Raw genomic sequence first — 19,062 nt, 5'->3', positions numbered from 1 at the left:
GAGATGAGGGTAAAGGGAGCCAAATACATGGTGACTGAAGAAAATTTAACTTTGGGTGGTGAACACACAATGGAATATACATAATACATATCATTGAATTGTACACTTGAAACCTATGCAATTTTATAAACCAATGTCACCCCAATAAATTTAACTTTAAAAAAGAAATGTCATATTTTTTTCTGGGAGTTTTGAGGCAAAAATAATTTGGATCAGAGTCAAATCACTAGGTTCCCATCTTCAGTTATGTCACTTATTAGCTATCTGTCCATAACCAAGGTAATTGATATCTCCGAAATTCACTTTGCCCTACTTAACATAGGAATGTAATATCCACTTCACAGAGTTACTGGAAGACCAAAAGAAACTACAAAACCAAAAGAAAATTCTAATCATCTCAGTTAATTTTATTCTCAAATATGAATACATTGTCAGTGAGTTGTTATTATAATTATTATTATTTTTATGACATTGGTTAATGAAATCCAGTAAGTTTCATGCATACAATTCATATATATATAGTATCATTGTGGTTCACCACCCATAGTTAAATTTCTTTCTGTCGCCACATATTTAACCCCTTCTACCCCATCTATCTCCTCCCTTCCCTCCCACCCTCTGTTAAACACTAGTATATTATCAGTGTCCATGTGTCTTTGTTTGTCCTGTTTGTTCCTTTTAGATTTATATCTTACATATAAGTGTTATCATGTGGTTTTCAACTTTTTCTGTCTGGCTTATTTCGTTTAGCACAATTATCTCAATTCCATCCTTGTTGTTGCAAATGGCAGTATTTCATCTCTTCTCAGTTAATTTTTAAAGAGAGTTTTCTTGCTCACATATGTAGAAAAGATAGACAAATTATTCAAGAAACAGTGTTATGACAATTATTTTAAAATACAATTTTAATTCTTTTATTATGCACCAAATAAATTTTAAATAAATTTAAAAGTAAACATAAACTTTGAAACCACAAAATATCAACAATGAAGATATATCTAGGTACTAATACAATGTACAATGGATATAAAAATTCTGATCTAACTTTTTGAAGAATTTGAGAAGTATTGTGACAATTTTTCTTAAATACTTGGTAGATGTCACCAAATATGCCATTTGGTCCTGAACTTTTCTTTGTTGGAAGGTTTGTGATTACTGATTCAATCTCCTTACTAGTTATAGGTCTATTCAGATTTTTATTTCTTCATAAATCAATTTGAGTTGTTTCTAAACTGTGTGTACTTCATTTAAATTATCAAATTTGTTGGTGTACACATGTTTATAACAATCTCTTATAATAATCCTTTTCCATTTCTGTAAAATCAGTAGTAATGTCTCCACTTTCATTTCTGATATAATTTGAGACTTCTCTTTTTTCTTCCTGTTAGTCAAAATAGCTAAAAGTTTGTCAAATTTTTGATCTTTTCAAAGTTGATCTTATCTAGTTCTTGAAGGTGTAGAGTTAGGTTACTGATTGGAGATCCTTCTCTTTATTTACTGTATATATTTAGAGTTGTGAGTTTCCCTTTAAGTACTGCTGCTATTGTACCCTATAAGTTGTTCATTTTAAGAAGTTCCTCCCTTCCTTGACATCATGAAAATCTTCTTAAATTGTCTTTGAAAAACTTTACAATTTTGCCTTCAAAGGTAGATTTTTTGCTGTGACGTGAGGCAGAGTTTGGGTTATTTATTTATTTATTTTCACATGGATACTCCATATCCCAGCACCATTTATTGGAAAGTCATTAATTCCTGACTAATCTATAATATCATCTCTGTCATACGCAATGTCCATATATTCATGGAACTGTTTCCGGTCTGTTTTCTGTTCCACTGGTTTATGTGTCTATTCCAGTTTCAATACCACACTATTTTAATTGCTATTGCTTTGAAATAACTCTTGATAACTGCTGGAGCAATTCCTCCCATCTTCTTTTTCAAGAGTTTCTTGGGTGTTCTTGGCCATTTTTAGTTAGATGTACATTTAAATTTTCAGAATCATCTTTTCAAGTTCTTTTTTTTAAATGCATCTTTTTACACTATAATTACATTGTGTCTATAAGTGCGTTTAGGGATAATTGACATTTTAAAAATACTCAGTCTTCTAATCTTCAAACATGATACATCTCTTAATTTTGGGGCGTTTTTAATGTGTCTAAATAAAGTACAAAATGTTTCTATAGTGGAAGAATTTTACATATACTAAGTTATATTTTTTATATATATTGAAATAAATATTTTAAAGTTATTTTTAAGTGTTTCAGGCTGATATAGAAATAGAATTATTGGTTTTTATATGCTCATTTATTAATTCTGATAATTAACCTGTCAATTCTTTTGACTTTCTATATAGACAATTGTATTACTCAGGAAAAATGAACTTTGTTTTTTTTTCCTTCCCACTCCTTACACCTTTATTTATTCCACTGTCTTGCTTTACTGTGCTGATTAAGACATCCAGTAAAATGCTGAATAAAAATAGTGATAGCAATAATTCTTCTCTTGTGTCCTGATATCAAAAGGAAAGTTCTCAATGTTTCATTACAAAATATAAAATCCGATGTAGATTTTGGATTTTGGTCTTCGATTTTTGGGGGAACTAGATACCCTCTACTAATAATTTTGTTCAGACTTTGAATTTTATCCATTTTTTAAATAAATTGAGCTAATTTTAAGAGTTTTCTCTTTAGTCCGTTAAAGCAATGAATTATATTATTTGATTTCATAATATTAAATATATTTTGCTTTCCAAGAAAAAGTTCAATTGTCATGACATATCCTTATACACATTGCTATATTATATCTATTAATATTTTCTTTAGGATCCTTCTATCTATGTTCACCAGAAACATTGCCTTTAATTATCTTTTCTCATATATTCCCTGATGGATTTTGATATCATGGATATTCTTTTCACATCAAATGAATTGAGGTGTGCTCTGACTTATATCTATTCTCTCGAAGAAGTTATGTAAAAATGAATTTTTTTTAATATTTGATGGAAATCACCATTTAAGTCACATAAACCTGAAGGGTTTTTTTTGTAGCATAAAAATTTGACAACTTATTTAGTTTTAAGAATGGGTATAGTGTCATTTAAGTTTTCTATTCTTCTCTGAGTCAATTTTTAAAAAATTGTATCTTTAGAGGAATTTTTCTATTTGTTCCATATTCAAATTTATTGTCACAAAATCATTCAGTATATATTCATTCTATCTTCATATTATTTATAACATAGTGTGACCTTTTTTATTCCTGTATTGGTTATCTGTTCATAAATGTGTTATGTGTGTGAGAGCATATATTCTGCAGTTTTTAGATTTAGTTTTTATTATTCAGTTTGTTGGAAACACTTTGCTAAGTTATTGGGGTTTTTTACTATAAAGTGTATTCTTTTTTCCTTTTTTTGTATTTTTGTTTTATTAGTTTCAAGTATATAGTTCATTGGTTAGACATTTATATAGTTTATAAAACAATCCCCCTAATTGCTCCTTCTCTCCTCTGGTTTTCCACCTAGCCATTATATTATTGCTGACTCCATTCTCTATGCCGCGCTCCCCATCCCTGTGACCATTTATTAACTACTGAATTTTACTTCTCTAACCCTTCACTCCTTTCTCCCAGCCCCCTAGCCCCCTCTCTTCTGACCATCACCAGATTGTCCTCTATAATAGTGAGTTTGTTTTTGATCATTTTGTTCTTTTGTTCCTTAGATTTCACATATAAGTGAAATCATACAGTATTTATCTTTTCTGTCTAACTTATTTCACTCAGTATAATTCGTAGGTCCATCCATGTTGCTGCAAATGGTAAGATTTTATCTTTTTAATGGCTGAGTAATATTCCATTGTATATATGAACCATAACTTCTTTGTCCAGTTGTATATTGATGAGCATTTAGGTTTCTTCTATATCTTGGCTATTGTAAATTGTGCTGCTATGAACATAAGGATATATAGATCTTCATGAATTATTGTTTTGGTTTTCTTGGATAAATACCCAGAAACGCAGTTGCTGGGTCAAAATGTATATCCACTTTAAAATTTTTGAGATACCTCTAGACTGTTTTCCATAGCAGTGGTACCAATTTCTTTTCTTCACATTATCACCAACACTTGTTGTTCTTTGATTTAGATGATAGCCATTCTGACAGGTGTCAGGTGATATCTCATTGTGGTTTGAATTTACATTTCTCTGCTGATTAGTGAACTTGAACATCTTTTCATATGTCTATTGGCCATCTGTATTTGCTCTTTGGAAAAGCATCTATTCAGGTTTTCTGCCCATTTTTTAAATTGCATTGTTTGTTTTTTTGTTGTTGTTGAGTTATATGAGTTCCTTATATATTTTGGATATAAACCTCTTATCAGATGTATCATAAGCAGATATCTTCTCTCATTCAGTCGATTGCCTTTTTGTTTTGTTGATTATTTCCTTTGTTGTGCAAAAACTTTTTAGCTAGATATAGTCCCATTTGTTTATTTTTAATTATGTTTTCCTTGTCTGAGGAGATATATCTGAAAAGAAATTACTAGTAACAGTAATAGAGACATCACTGCCTATGTTTTCTCCTAGAAGTTTTATGGTTTCAGGTCTTACATTTAAGTTTTGATCCATTTTGGGTTTTTCTTGTATATAAAAAAGTGGTTCAGTTTCTTTATTTAATGCGTGTATCTGCCCAATATTCCCAGCACCATTTATTGAAGAGACTTTATCCCATTGTATATTCTTATCTCCTTCATCATATATTAAGTGAGCGTATAGGCATGGATTTATTTCTGGGCTCTCTATTCTGTTCTATTAATCAACGTGTCAGTTTTTATGCCAGTATCATGCTGTTTTACTTACTGTGGCCTTGTAGTATAGTTTGATATTAGGTAGTGTGATACCTCCAACTTTGTTCTTCTTTCTCAAGATTGCCATGGCTATTTGGGGTCTTTTGTGGTTTCGTATAAATTTTTGGATTATTTGTTCTAGCTCTCTGAAAAATGCCATTGGTATTTTGATAGGGACTGTAGTGAATCTATAGATTACTTTGGGTAGTATGGCCATTTTAATGATGTTGATTCTTCCTACCCATGAGCACAGTATATGCTTCCATTTATTTGAATGTTCTTCAATTTAATTTTTCAATGACATAATTTTCTGAAAACAGGTCTTCTACCTTCTTGATTAATTTGATTCCCAGGTATTTTATAGTTTTTGATGCAATTATAAATGGGATTGTTTTCTTAATTTCCCTATCTGAAAGTTCATAATTGGTGTATAAAAATGCCACTGACTTCTGAATATTAATTCGGTATTCTGCTAATTTACTGAATTCATTAATCAATTCTAACAGTTCTGGGGTGGAATCTATATGGTTCTCTCTATATAGTATCATGTCATCAGCAAATAACAAGATTTTTACTTCTTACTTTCCAATTTGAATATCTTTTATTTCTCTTTTTCATTTGACTTCTGTGTCTGAAACTTCCAATACAATGTTGAAGAGAGGTGGTGAAAGTGGACACCTTTGCATTTTTCCTGATCTTAAGGAAAATGCTTTTAGCCTTTCTCCATTGAGTATGATGTTAACTGTGGGTTTGGCATATATGGCCTTTATTATGTTGAGGTATGTTTCTTCTATTCTCACTTTGCTGAGAGTTCTTATCATAAATGGATGTTGGATTTTGCCAAACTCTTTTTTTTCATCCATTGTTATGATCATATGTTTTTTATCTTTTGATTTGTTAATGTGGTGTAGCACATTAATTGTTTTGTGTATATTGTACCAACCTTGCATCCCAGGAATAAATCCAACTTGATCATGGTGTATGATATTTTTAACATATTGCTGTATTTGGTTTGCTAATATTTTGTTGAGGATTTTTGCACCAATGCTCATCAAGGATATAGACCCACAGTTTTTGTTTGTTTGTTGTTTTTTGTTTTTTGGGGGATTTGTTTGTTTGTATTTGTTTTTTGGTTTTGGTTGTGTATTTTTTGTTTTTGTTTTTGTTTTTTTGTTTGTTTGTTTTTTGTACCGTATTTGTCTGGTTTTGGAATCAGGGTAATTGTGGCCTTGTAAAGTGAGTTAGGAAGCTTTTCCTTTTCTTAAAATTTTTGAAATTTTTTTGAAAAGAATAAGTGTTAATTCCTCTTTGAATATTTGGTAAAATTCATTTTTGAAGCCGTCTGGTCCAGGACTTTTGGTTTTGTGGGGGGTTTTTGATTATTGATTCAATTCCATTGTGGTAATCGATCAGTTCAGTTTTCTGTGTCTTCTTGACTCAGTCTTGGTAGATTATATGTTTCTAGGAATGTATCCATTTCATTCATATTTTCCAATTTGTTGGTAAATAATTGCTCACAGTATTTTCTTATGATCCTTTGAATTTCTGTGGAGTCCAAAGTCCTCATCTTTCACTTCTGATTTTATTTATTTGAGTTATCTCTCTTTTTTCCTAAATTTCCTTTATCCTTCCAAAAACCAGTTCTTGATATTATTAATCTTTTATATTGTTTTTCTAGACTCTATTTTGTTTATCCTAGAGTCTATTTCTGCTCTAATCTTTATTATTCCTTCCTTCTACTTACTTTGTTTTTTTTTTTTTTGCTGTTCTTTTTCTAGTTCTTTTAAATGTAAAGCGATATTGCTTATTTGAGATTTTTCTTGTTTCTTGAGGTAGGCCTGTATTGCTAAGAATTTCCCTCTTAAGGCTTCATTCTTTGTGTCCCATAGTTGTTGTGTTTTCTAGACTTTCATTTTTTTTAAGTGTGGATGTTAGAATTTATAGAATGGACACTAAAAGATGAGAAATAGAATCTAGAGTTTCCAACGAAATATCAGACAGTAACTTGAAATATTAAAACAAAACCAATGATTAAAAAATGGATAAGGAGAAGAAAAAAGAATAGTCAGGACTAAAACAAGCACAAAATACAAATATATATATATATATATAATTTCCAATATATTAATAATTACGTTAATGTTCCATTTCAAAAGTAAAGATTGTAAGATTGTGAGGGAAAATTTCAACTATGTACTTTAAAAGAGGGACATATAAAATGTAAGACTAAGGGAAGTTTGGAAATAAAGAATAAAAATATTTAAACCACAACAATTTTAATATTTTCAATGTGGTATGGCTATATATTTTTTATTTTTTAATTAAATTTATTGGAGTGACATTAAATAATGAAATTACATAGATTTCAAGTGCATAATTCAATAATGATAGCTTTTAATGTGAAAAACATCAGTATAGAAGAAGCAAGTTACATCATGGTGTCAAATTTTTAATTCACCAGGATAATGTAAAAGTCAAACTTGTATACATAGCATAGCCTTGTAATGTATACAGATAAGCTTCACAGAAACATAAGAGGAAAGAAACAAAGACATCTCATTAATTAATAGAACATGTAGGAATAAGTGAGTAAATGTATATAAAATTTAAATAAAAGGATTAAAAACATGTCAAACAGGGCAAAAGATGGCAGACCAAGTAAAGCTGGGATCGCCTCCTCCTAGATCCACACTGAAATTACAATTAAATTATAAAGTAATGAACGTGGAGAATCACCTCAAGTTCAGCTGATCAAAACACCTACGTCTGATCAAAACAGCCACATTGAAGCTGGTAAGAGGGGCAAAGTTGCAAATCGGGCTGGCCCCACACCCACGGGTGGCGAAGGATCACTGAGAGTGAGAGCGAGGCTGCAGAAGCTCTTCTGAAGGAGAGGGAGGTCCTGACCTCATTTAGGAGCTCCTCAGTCCAGGTTCCCATCCCGGGGAAGAGGAGATTCCAATAACTCTAACTGTAGAAACTAGAGGGGATTCTGGCCATCTTGATGAGACAGAAGGAGACAGAAACTTTAGAAGCCCCTTTGAAAGACCCATGCACAGGCTTCTGACCTGCGACACTCACCTGGGACACAAGCTGTAGGTCAGAGGCTCATGCAGGATTCATACCAAGAAAATCTGCATTGCCCGACTCCAGAACAAGGGCAGAAAGGGCAGCCACCATTGTGCCTTAGTCTGGTCCCCCTATCGGACAACCTACCTGGCCATCTTGACTGTGCAGACCCCTCCCAAAAAGCCATTAGGAAGTACTGACCTGAAGTGATCAGCCTGCCTCACCCAACCTACGGATTGCCCCACCTGGGGCTTTTGTTGCTGGATGACTGCCATGGCCTGTGCCAATTCAGAGCCAACTGGTGGCCAGCTCTTTGAGCCACATTTTCCAGATAGGGTCAAGAATATCACTTATGCCAATGTTAACTTGGGCAAATCTTGGGGATATGTGGGCCAGTCCCAGGTAGCAGTTGGTCTTGCTGTGATATGGGACTTAGGCAAGAACAAGCGATCAGTAACCAAAGTTGCAGCAAGACTGAGGCTGTATTGATCTGACTGGCATTATCTCCCTGAAACTGTGCCCCACCTTACCCACAAATTGCTCCAGGTGGCCCATTGACAGTGAACCGCCACCACCCTGCTCCTCTCCCCAGGTCTCCCAATCCACACAAACTTTGACTAGCACTCGACGGGCACTACACAGAAATCAGTTGAACACTGATATTCATATGTATGAACCTCAAGAACACTCTTTCTCCTTCATCCCAGTGCTCAGATTAAAGAGAATTCACAAGTATTTGTTCTTTGCTTCCCCTTACCTGAGTCCTCTTCCAGCATCAGAATTTTGTAAACTGCCCATATCAGTTTTTTCCTTGGCTTTATCCTGGTCTGATGTTTCCCAGTCCTATCTTACCACAACAACCATTTGAAAAGGAAGAGGAATATTGTATTAGTCTAGTATATTCATATTCCCTTTACCTGATTTGATAAAAGCTCCACCTCATGAAACTATTTGACACATAATTGTATATCTTTTAGCACTCCATTCTGTCTTAACCATTATCATTATTTTTCTTTCTGGGGATGAAATGGGTGATTGTAGTGGCCGTGGTGTAGAAGTTTAAGAATTTAATTACTTTAAGGAGGTGTATAACCAAAATTAGTTCTGTCCTGTAGCTCAGAAAATTTACATTAATGAGCTTAACTACAGTTAAGATGGTAGCCAATTTCATGGCCCTTGGGGAATCTGTAGTTTTTCAGAAATTGCATACCTGACAGGAGTTTATAGTTCTCCCAAGTTGTTCTTCTCTATGTAGCACTTCCCTAGATCTGGGATTTACTTTTTTTTTTATAAGATGAGCAGGGCATAATAAACATATTATTCAGATAAATTGTTCTTATCTTTATAAATTCCTTGACCACATATTCAAGGTGATTATAATATTCTTGCCTTTCTTCTTTTGTCAAGGTATGGGATTACTTTTTATACAGTTGTTGCTTGTAAGTTAGTGTCACTAAAATATCATGTAATTTAGGCATGAATGATTTCATTTATAGAATATGGACTTTAAAACTGAATAATTTCCATACTTTACATTTTAGTCACTCAGTAAATTTGTATATATGGTTATGGGGGAAAAAGTACACTCAATCCTATTTACATATGATCTAGTAGTTTCTCCATACTTGTAAGAAATTTCACATGTTCTTGCAGTGTGTTGACTTCATCTTTCCAAAACAAGTAACGTACTCTATTCCCATTCTAGTTCTTCCAATGTCAGGTACCCTTCCTTAAATTTTTAACTATTATTTATTAAAAGTTTAATTATCCAAATTTCATATTTGTCATAGAGATTGAAAATATCCCCTTTTAGAGAGACATTTAAGAGTATAGTCACATATGATCTCAAATACTCATGCCTCAGACTGAGAAATAGGCGAAATTTATCTTTGTTTCTACCCTTTCTCTGTAAACATCCACCCTTCTTCATTTTCTATCTTTTTCATGGTCTCAGTGCCTACTTGTTCTATCCCTCTATGGTAACCCAATAAAGGGTCTTACTGCTACTAATAAAGAACACATTAGCATTAAATTTTCCAGATCATTGGATAGCAATGTAAGAAATTGTTTCTTTTTTTACTTTTCTTTAAGGTAGGATGAACAAAGCTGAAGCAGGATGTCAATTCTGGCCCCAGACCCAGGTAATAAATGTATAGCAATGAATGCTGAATAAAGATCTCAATCTGCCTTAAGAGAAAGAGACCTAGAGCCCTCTTACTAACCTTACAGTGACCTCAAATAATTCTGGAGAGTTCAGAAACTCTGAGATTCTAAAGCTTATAATGGTTTGACTCAATGTCCTTAGTCTTGGTCCATGCAGGCCCCTAAACCAAGATGGAAGATGGCTAGAACTCTCATTGCCCTCACCATTCTTCATAGTGTAAATAAATAATGTATTATTCAAGCCAACTATGGGCTCCTAACTCCTGAACACATTTGTATCACCATCACCTGGCCATCATAGCAAAGCTACCTCTTTCTGAACCCCGAACTTAACTTTTTCTATTTGAGCATTTAGTAATGAGCCTTACATATGAACATTTTTCCTTGCCTAGTGGCAGAAATCCACAAATTATTGAAGCTAGCCCTTCATTCATGTGTTGATTTATTCAAACAAATATTTATTGATTGATTACTATGTGTTTTAGCTTCTTGGAATATACCTGTAAATAAGACAGACAAGGTCTTTTGTCTGTAGCTTACAATATAATGGGGAAAGAAAAAGACAATTAACAAGTAAATATGTAATATAATGTCATATGATGATAAGTTGTATGAGGAAAATTAAGGCTGAGGAAGGTGTCAGAGAGTGTCAGAAGGGAGTATGACTTTTTCAATAGGGCAGACATGGCATAATGACCATATTACAACTTCTTGTAGCCATGAGTTTCTACTATCTTCAAGACTTTTTGTACACAAGACCTGAAGTAGCTCATTCCTGGCAGAAAATGGGGAGTATGGAGCAGCTGATTCTGTTGTGCATGACCCCTTAGATGGATGGCATGTAAGCTAAGAATATGGGAACCTTTCTCCTTGGCCATTCAGGTAGAACTGAGAAGAACCAGGCCATAGAGGGCTTACTGGTATTAGATTCATGACTTCTTTAAAGTAATAATTATGTAAATGTTAAATAAAAAGAAACATAAAGAGAGAAGAATGACAAATCCCTATACACTAATAACTCAAATTCAACAATTATTATTTTGCCACATTTGCTTTATCTAAACTTTTTTTACTGTAAGATTTCACAACCTTTTCTCATCTAAGTATTTTGGTATGCATCTCTTTAAGAATAGATATTTTCTTACATAATCACTATTAACATCATACCTAACAAAACAAAACCTTTCTGTGGTATCATCTATTTAGCAGTCCATAATCAACTTCTCCCAATAGTACTTTGTTTTAAAGAACACTAATATCACATGAACATAGAAGGCGATATAGAAAAGTTATTTTGAATACTTGGGCTTTAAAGTTAGGCACAACTAAATTTGAATCCTAGTTTTTCCTCATGCAAGTTTTGTGAGGTTAACCTCTTGAGACTTGTTTCTCCCTCAAAGCATTGTCATGCAGCTTGAATCAAATAATATATTTAAAGAATTTATTTATTAAATAGTATAAGATTATCATTCAATAAAAGATCAAATATTACTACAACTTGGTAAGGTATGAAAAAGGGGAACAGGATTATACCTTAGGGTGAGACTTTGCTATTTGTAAGTGCTGGCTATTAAAAAAAAAAACAACGAAATCCTCTGTTTGACTACATAAAACTCACACTAAATAAGGTCATTTAAATAAAATGTTATAATTTTTCTTTCACTGACAACAGTAAAATAATGGTTATTCATATTTAATATTCTTATCTCAAAACATAGCTATTTCTTTCCTTTCTAAAAGATTAAACTAAATGACATGAGAATTGTACAGAATTCAATATTGTGGGAGCTTAATAAATGTAGATTTGATCTGAGTTAAAGAATGTCTGACTTTGTAAGTTTTATTAGATTACCACACTAAATTATTCATCTATACTGAAACGTTATAGTTTATTGCTCATGACATACAAAGATTAAAAATTTTACCAGTGTCACTTAGGAGCAAGTTTATTTAGAAACTCGTTCACCTAGTCAACACTTGTGATCCTTCACAGGCCTATAATTCTAAGCTATATTAAACATTTTTTTCCACAGTATTAAGATACCGATGATGACGTTTGTCCAAGTAGAGATTAACCTTAAGATTTAAAGGTATTGGTCATTATCTCCAGGTGAGTTTGTTCAGAACGAAGAAGGCACTGATTTATAAATAGGTCAAACCCACATGTATCCAGAAGAGAGTCTGCCTGACCTGTTGTAATCTTAACACCTACTTTAGACAAGCATCACTTTTAGGTCCACAATATTTTATATATTATTTCAGCATTCACTTCTGTTTCTGCAGTTCCTGTCTCCATTTCTGATCACTAAGTTCCAGGTCTTGTTTTAGACTTTCTTTCACAAACCTGACTAATTTGATGCAGCTTTTGTTAGGCCCAGCTTGAATTTAAAACTCTCTTAACCAAGATCCTCTGCAAATTTACCCACCTCAAATTGACTTTCTTAGAAAATATGCTTGTTACCCCTGCCTTCATACTATTTAAGGATGCTTTTGATTCCTATTTATAAAGTTAGAGGTGAAACTTAGGTTAAGGTAAATTATTATCATTACCAAATAGCTTAGCTATTTGATAAGAACATTCCAAAAGAGGAAACTGATTAAATTCACTTGCTAAGTAAGTTATTCTATTTAAAAATAGAAAAGTAAATTTGTAAGGCATAAATACAATGAAATATTTTCACTCTTTCCAAACATAAAATCATTTTCCAGCTATACCTCATCTTTTAATAGTAAAAAAAAAATATGTTAACCAATCCCTCCCAGTTATCTTCAAATTACTTTTCTGTACCCTGTCCTCATAGTTTCCAGTTCCTATACCATCAGTGTGTTGGTAAGTGCTTAAACTGGCTCTCTGGTGAGGGGGAAGCCCTGATTTGTAGGTTTCTGATTGTCATCATGTTACTCCCTGTATCATTTCTGACTTCAAGCTACCAAATAACAGAGTTGGGACTAGATGCACACAATCAGGTTATCCTGAGCAAGTGCTAGTATGTTCCAACATGCCACTGTCATTATTCACACATTCCTCTTCTCACCTACTTATTCTCAAAAGAAGAATATTTAGTTTTTTTATTTTCTAAATTATCAAATTTCTTTGGATATAATGTTTCGGGGAGCAGGAAGAAGAGATATATATGTTAGGTAAGGATATACAAGACTATATTAACACTTAAAACTTAAAAATATTAAAATGGCAGGTCCATTGAATCTACCTTTCACTCATTGTAGCAGATTCTCAAGCCTTTAAAGATACAAACAACTGTTTGACTCCTAATACCCCATCTACCTGCCCCCTCCCTCCTCCTCTCAACCCTCTGGTAACTTCTAGTCTATTGTCCGTGTCCATGAGCCTTTGATTGTTTGTCCTGTTCATTTGTTGCTTTTAGGTTTATATCCCACATATAAGTGATATTATGTGGGTTTCGACTTTTTCTGTCTGACTTATGTCACTTATTATGATTATCTCAAGCCCATACAGTTTGTCACAAATGGCAGTATTTCAACTCTTCTTATGGCAGAGTAAAATTCCATTGTGTATATATCTATATCTATATCTATATCTATATCTATATTTTATATATATATATATATATATATATATATATAGAGAGAGAGAGAGAGAGAGAGAGAGAGAGAGATAGAGAGAGAGAGAGACAGAGAGAGAGACAGAGAGAGAGAGATTGAGAGATGCCACAGCTTCTTTATCCAATCATCTATTGTACGACACTTCAGTTGCTTCCATGTCCTGACCACCATGAATAATACTGCTATGAATATCAGTGTGCAAATATCTTTCCGGATATGGATTTTCAACTCTTTGGAATAAATACCGAGTAAAGGATTGCTGGATCATATGGTAGATCAATTCTTAGTGTTTTGAGAAACTACCATACTGTTTTCCATAGTGGCTGTACCAATTTTCAGTCCTATTAGCAGTGTACGAGGGTTACTTTTTCTCTGCATTCTCTCCAACACTTGTTATTACATGTCCTGTTGATAACAGCAATTCTAACAAGTGCAAGATGATATCTCATTAGGGTTTTGATTTCCCTTTTCCTAATAGCTAGCGATGTTGAGCAGCTTTTCATGTGTTTGTTGACCATTTGTGTGACTACTTGGGAGAAGTGTATATTCAGGTCCTCTGCCCATTTTTACTTGGATCATTTGTGTTTTTTTTGTTGTTATTGAGCTGTATGAGTTCATTGTATATTTTGCATATTAGGCCATTATCGGAGGCATTGCTTGCAAGTATATTTTCCCATTCCAATGGTTGTCCACCTTGTTGATGGTATATTTTGCTGAGCAGAAGTTTTTTAGTTTGACGTAGTCCAATTCATTTATTTTTGCTTTTACTTCCCTTGCCTTTGAGGTCAGATTCATAAAATCTTCTTTAAGTCTAAGGTCTTTGAATTTAGTTCCTATGTTTTCTTCTATGTAATTTATTGTTTCAGGTGTTATATTCAGATCCTTAATCCATTTTAAGTTTACTTTTGGTGCGTGGTGATAGACAACAGTATAGTTCCATTCTTTCACAGGTGGTTTTTCAGTTTCTTCAAAATCATTTATGGAAGAGGCTTTCCTTTCTCCACTGTATTTTTTGGCATTTTTGTCAAAATTATTTGCCCATATAAACATGGGTTTACACTGCTTTCTCGATCCTGCTCCACTGGTCTGTGTGTCTGTTCTTCTGCCAATGATGCTGTTTTGATTATTGTCGCTTTGTAGTATAGTGTGAAGTCGGGCAGAGTGATGCCTCCATGTCTATTCTTTTTTCTTCAGGATGGCTTTGGCAATTCTGGGTCTTTTCTGCTTCCATAGATATCTGATGATTTTTTGTTCTATTTCTTTAAAAATAGCCTATGGGATTTTGATAGGGATTCCATTAAGTCTGTATAATGCTTTAGGTAATATGGTCATTTTAACTATGTTGATTCTTCCAATTCAAGAACACAGAATATCTTTCCATTTCTTTGTATCTTCTTCAATTTCTTTTAATAGAGTCTTAAAGTTTTCATCACATAGGACCTTTACATGTTTTGTTAACTTTATTTCTAGGTATTTTATTAATTTTGTTGAAATTGCAAAAGGAATTATTTTTTCCCACTTCTTTTTCTGACACTCCATTATCAGAGGATAGGAATGCTATGGATTTCTGATATTGATATTATATCCAGAAACTTTACTGTATTTGCTTATTGTTTCTAGTAGTGTTCTTGTGGAGTCTTTAGGGTTTTCTATATAGAGAATCATGTCATCCAAAAATAGTGACAGTTTGACTTCTTTATTTCATATTGGATAACTTTTATATCTTTTTCTTGCCTGATTGCACTCTCTAGAATCTTCATTGTTATACTGAATAACAATGGAGATAGTAGGCAGCCTTGTCTTCTTCCTGATTTTAAAGGAAATGTTTTTAGTTTTTTACCATTAAGTATAATGTTGGCTGAAGATTTGTTGTATATGGCCTTTATTATATTAAGGTACCTTCCTTCTATATCAATTTTGTTAAGTATTTTGATGACAAATGGGTACTGTATCTTGTTGAATGCTTTTGCTGCATCTATTAATATGATCATAGGATTCTTATTTTTAAATTTGTTTATGTGGTGTATCACATCAATTGATTTGTGTATGTTGAACCAACACTGTGCCCTGGGATGAAGCTCACTTGATTGTGGTGTATAATCTTTTCAATATATTGCTGTATTCATTTGGCTAGTATCTTATTTAGGATTTTTGCATCTGTGTTCATGAGAGATATTGGTCCATAGTTTTCTTTTTTTGTGTTATCTTAACAAGATTTTGATATCAAAGTAATATTAGCCTCATAAAATGAGTTGGGAAATATTGCCACCCCTTCAATTTTTGGGAAGAGTTTGAGGAGAATAGATATTAAATCTTTTTTGAATGTTTGGCAGAATTCACGGATAAAGCCATCCAGTTCTAGACTTTTACTTTTTGGTAGATTTTTGATGACTGTTTCAATTTCCATTCTGCTGATTGGTCTATTTACATTTTCTAGGTCTTCTTGTTTCAGTCAAGGAAGGGTGTATCTTTCTAAGTACTGGTCCATTTCTTCTAGGTTATTAAATTTGGTGTTATGTACTTTTTCATAGTATTCTTATATGATCCTTTGTATTTCTGTGGTGTCTGTCATCATTTCTCCTGTTTCATCCCTGATTTTGTTTATTTGTGTCATTTCTATCTCTCTCTCTTTTTTATTAGTGAGTCTAGCAAGAGTTTTGCTAATTTTACTAAAATTCTCGAAGAACCACCTGTTTTTTTGCATTTATTTTTACTATTGATTTTTTGTTTTCAATTTTGTTTAATTCTACTCTAATTTTGATTATTTCTTTCCTTCTGTTGACTTTAGGCTTCATTTGTTCTTCCTTTTCAATTTTTTTTAAGTTGATACGTTAGGTTGTTTATTTGGGCTCATTCTCGTTTTTTTAGAGATAGGCTTGTAATGATATGAACTTTCCTCTTATGATCTCTTTTGCGATGTCTGAAAAGTTTTGATATGTTGTACTATCTTTATCATTCATTTCTATGTATCTCTTGTTCTCTCTTTTTATTTCAAATGGCCATGGGAAAAGGTGTTCAGCATCACTAGCTATCAGGGATATGTAAATCAAAACCACAATGGGATATTATCTCTCATCTGTTAGAATAGTTGTAATCAACCAGAGAAATAATAACAAATGTTGGAGAGAATGCAAAGAAGAAGGAACCCTTATACACTGCAGATTGGACTGAAAATTGGTACAACCACCATAGAAAACAGTATGATAGTTTCTCAAAACACTAAGAATTGATCAATCCCTCTGCTGGGTACTTACCCAAAGACTTGAAATCTCATAACCAACAAGATATTTGCACACCGATAATCATAGCAGCATTATTCAAGTGGGCACGACATGGAAGCAACCAAAGTGTCCTATGATAGATGATTGGCTAAAGAAGTCATGGTACATATATATAATGGAATATTACTCAGCCATAAGAAGAGATGAAATACTGCCATTTGTGACAATATAGATGGACCTCGAGACAATCATGCTAAGTGAAATATGCCAGAAAGAAAAAGTGGAAAACTACGTGATATCATTTATATTTGAGATATAATCCTAAAAGTAACAAATTAATAGGACAAACAAACAGAGCCTCGAGGACATGAACAATAGTCTAATGGTTACTAGAAGGTTAGGGGTGAGGGCATGTAGGGAGGTAGATGGGGTAAAAGGTGTCAAATATATGGTGACATTAAACAATTATTTTTAAAAAATTGTTATCCACACAACAGAAACATTTATAAGTGAATTTCCTGAATGTAGAGAAAGTGTGTGTGTGTGTGTGTGTATGTGTGTGTGTGTTTTAACAAGTTTCTATTGCACAGCTAGCACATTAGAATAATTGAGTCTGGTCTCTTACCTTGACATCAATAATTTGGCTAAACAGAAAATCATTTGGAGTCATTTCAGGAATATAGCTATTGACATGTCAGAAATGGAACTCTACTCTGCAAAAGCCATCACTGATATTTACAGCTCCATTTTTCCTTGATCCATCCAGGACGACTCTCCCAACTCCATCTTTATTTCACTATTTTACATTTCCTCTTTAAGTCTGTGACTGCTCTATTAGACTATGAATATTTATGGACAAAAATCATATTTTACTAAATTCTATGTGGTTGATGAATAATAGTAGCTAAGTAGATATTTGTGGAATGAACTGGCTCTATTATTTCCCCTTGTACTTACCTTTAATACATTGGATCTCACCCTTTATCATACATAAGATTTCCTGGAGGGTTTGCTAGAACACCGGTTGCTAGACCCTTCTCTCACATTTTCTGAATTTGTAGATGGAGCTTTCAAATTTGAATTTCTTACAGGTTATCTGGGAAAACAACATGTTTAGTTCAAAGTGGAAATAAATAAGATACGAGTAATATCATATCTTAAAAACCACCATGGAGCTCAGAAATCAGTTACATTTTGGAAACTTGTTAGATAAACAAGTTTCATTAATACATTTTCTATAAAATGAGGTGCCTTAATAGATAAAATACAAAGTGGAACTTTATTTATTCACTTTTATTAAATTTATTGAGGGAACATTGTTTAATAAAATTATATAGGTTTCAAGTGTACAATTTGATAATACGTCATCTGTATATTGCATTGTGTGTTCACCACTCAAAGTTAAATCTTTTTCTGTCACCAGATTTTTGACCTCTTTGCCCTTATCTACCTCCCTTTCCTGCTCCCTTTCCCTCTGGTAACCACTAAACTGTTGCCTGTATCCATGAGTATTTGTTTGTTTGTCTTGTTTGTTTGTTGCTTTCAGTTTTAATCCTACATATAAATGAAATCATATGGCCCTCAACTTTTTCTGTCTGACTTACTTTGCTTAGCATGATTGTCTCAAGATTCAATCATGTTGTTGCAAATCACAGTATTTCAACTTTTCTTATGGCTGAGTAATATTCTAATGTATATATGTACCACATTGTCATTATCCAATCATCTGTCGAAGAGCAGTTTGGTTGTTTTCATGTCTTGGCCACTGTGAATAATGCTTCGATGAACATTGGGATGTATGTGTTTTTGCAGATAAATGTTTTACATTTGGTGGGGGGTGGAGTAAATACCCAGAAGAGGGATTGCTCAATCATATGTTAATTCTATTCTTAATTTTTTGAGAAACCTCTAAACTGTTTTTCATAATGGCTGTACCAATTTGCAGTCCCACCAGTAGTGTGTGAGGGCATTTTTTCCCCACAATCTGTCCAACACGTGTTATTACTTGTCATGTTGATGATAGCCATTCTAACAGGTGTGAAGTGATATGTTATTGTAGTTTTGATTTGTATATCCCCGATAGCTAGTGATGTTGAGCACCTTTTCATATGTCTGTTGGCCATTTGTACATCTTCTTGGGAGAACTGTCTGTTCATGTCCTCTGCCCATTTTTTTAATTGGATGGTTTT

The sequence above is a fragment of the Rousettus aegyptiacus genome, unplaced genomic scaffold (genome assembly GCF_014176215.1).
Source record: "Rousettus aegyptiacus isolate mRouAeg1 unplaced genomic scaffold, mRouAeg1.p scaffold_m13_p_9, whole genome shotgun sequence".
Lineage (NCBI taxonomy): Eukaryota > Metazoa > Chordata > Mammalia > Chiroptera > Pteropodidae > Rousettus > Rousettus aegyptiacus.
The sequence above is the reverse complement of the archived record's forward strand: the minus strand, read 5'-3'. Positions refer to the sequence as shown.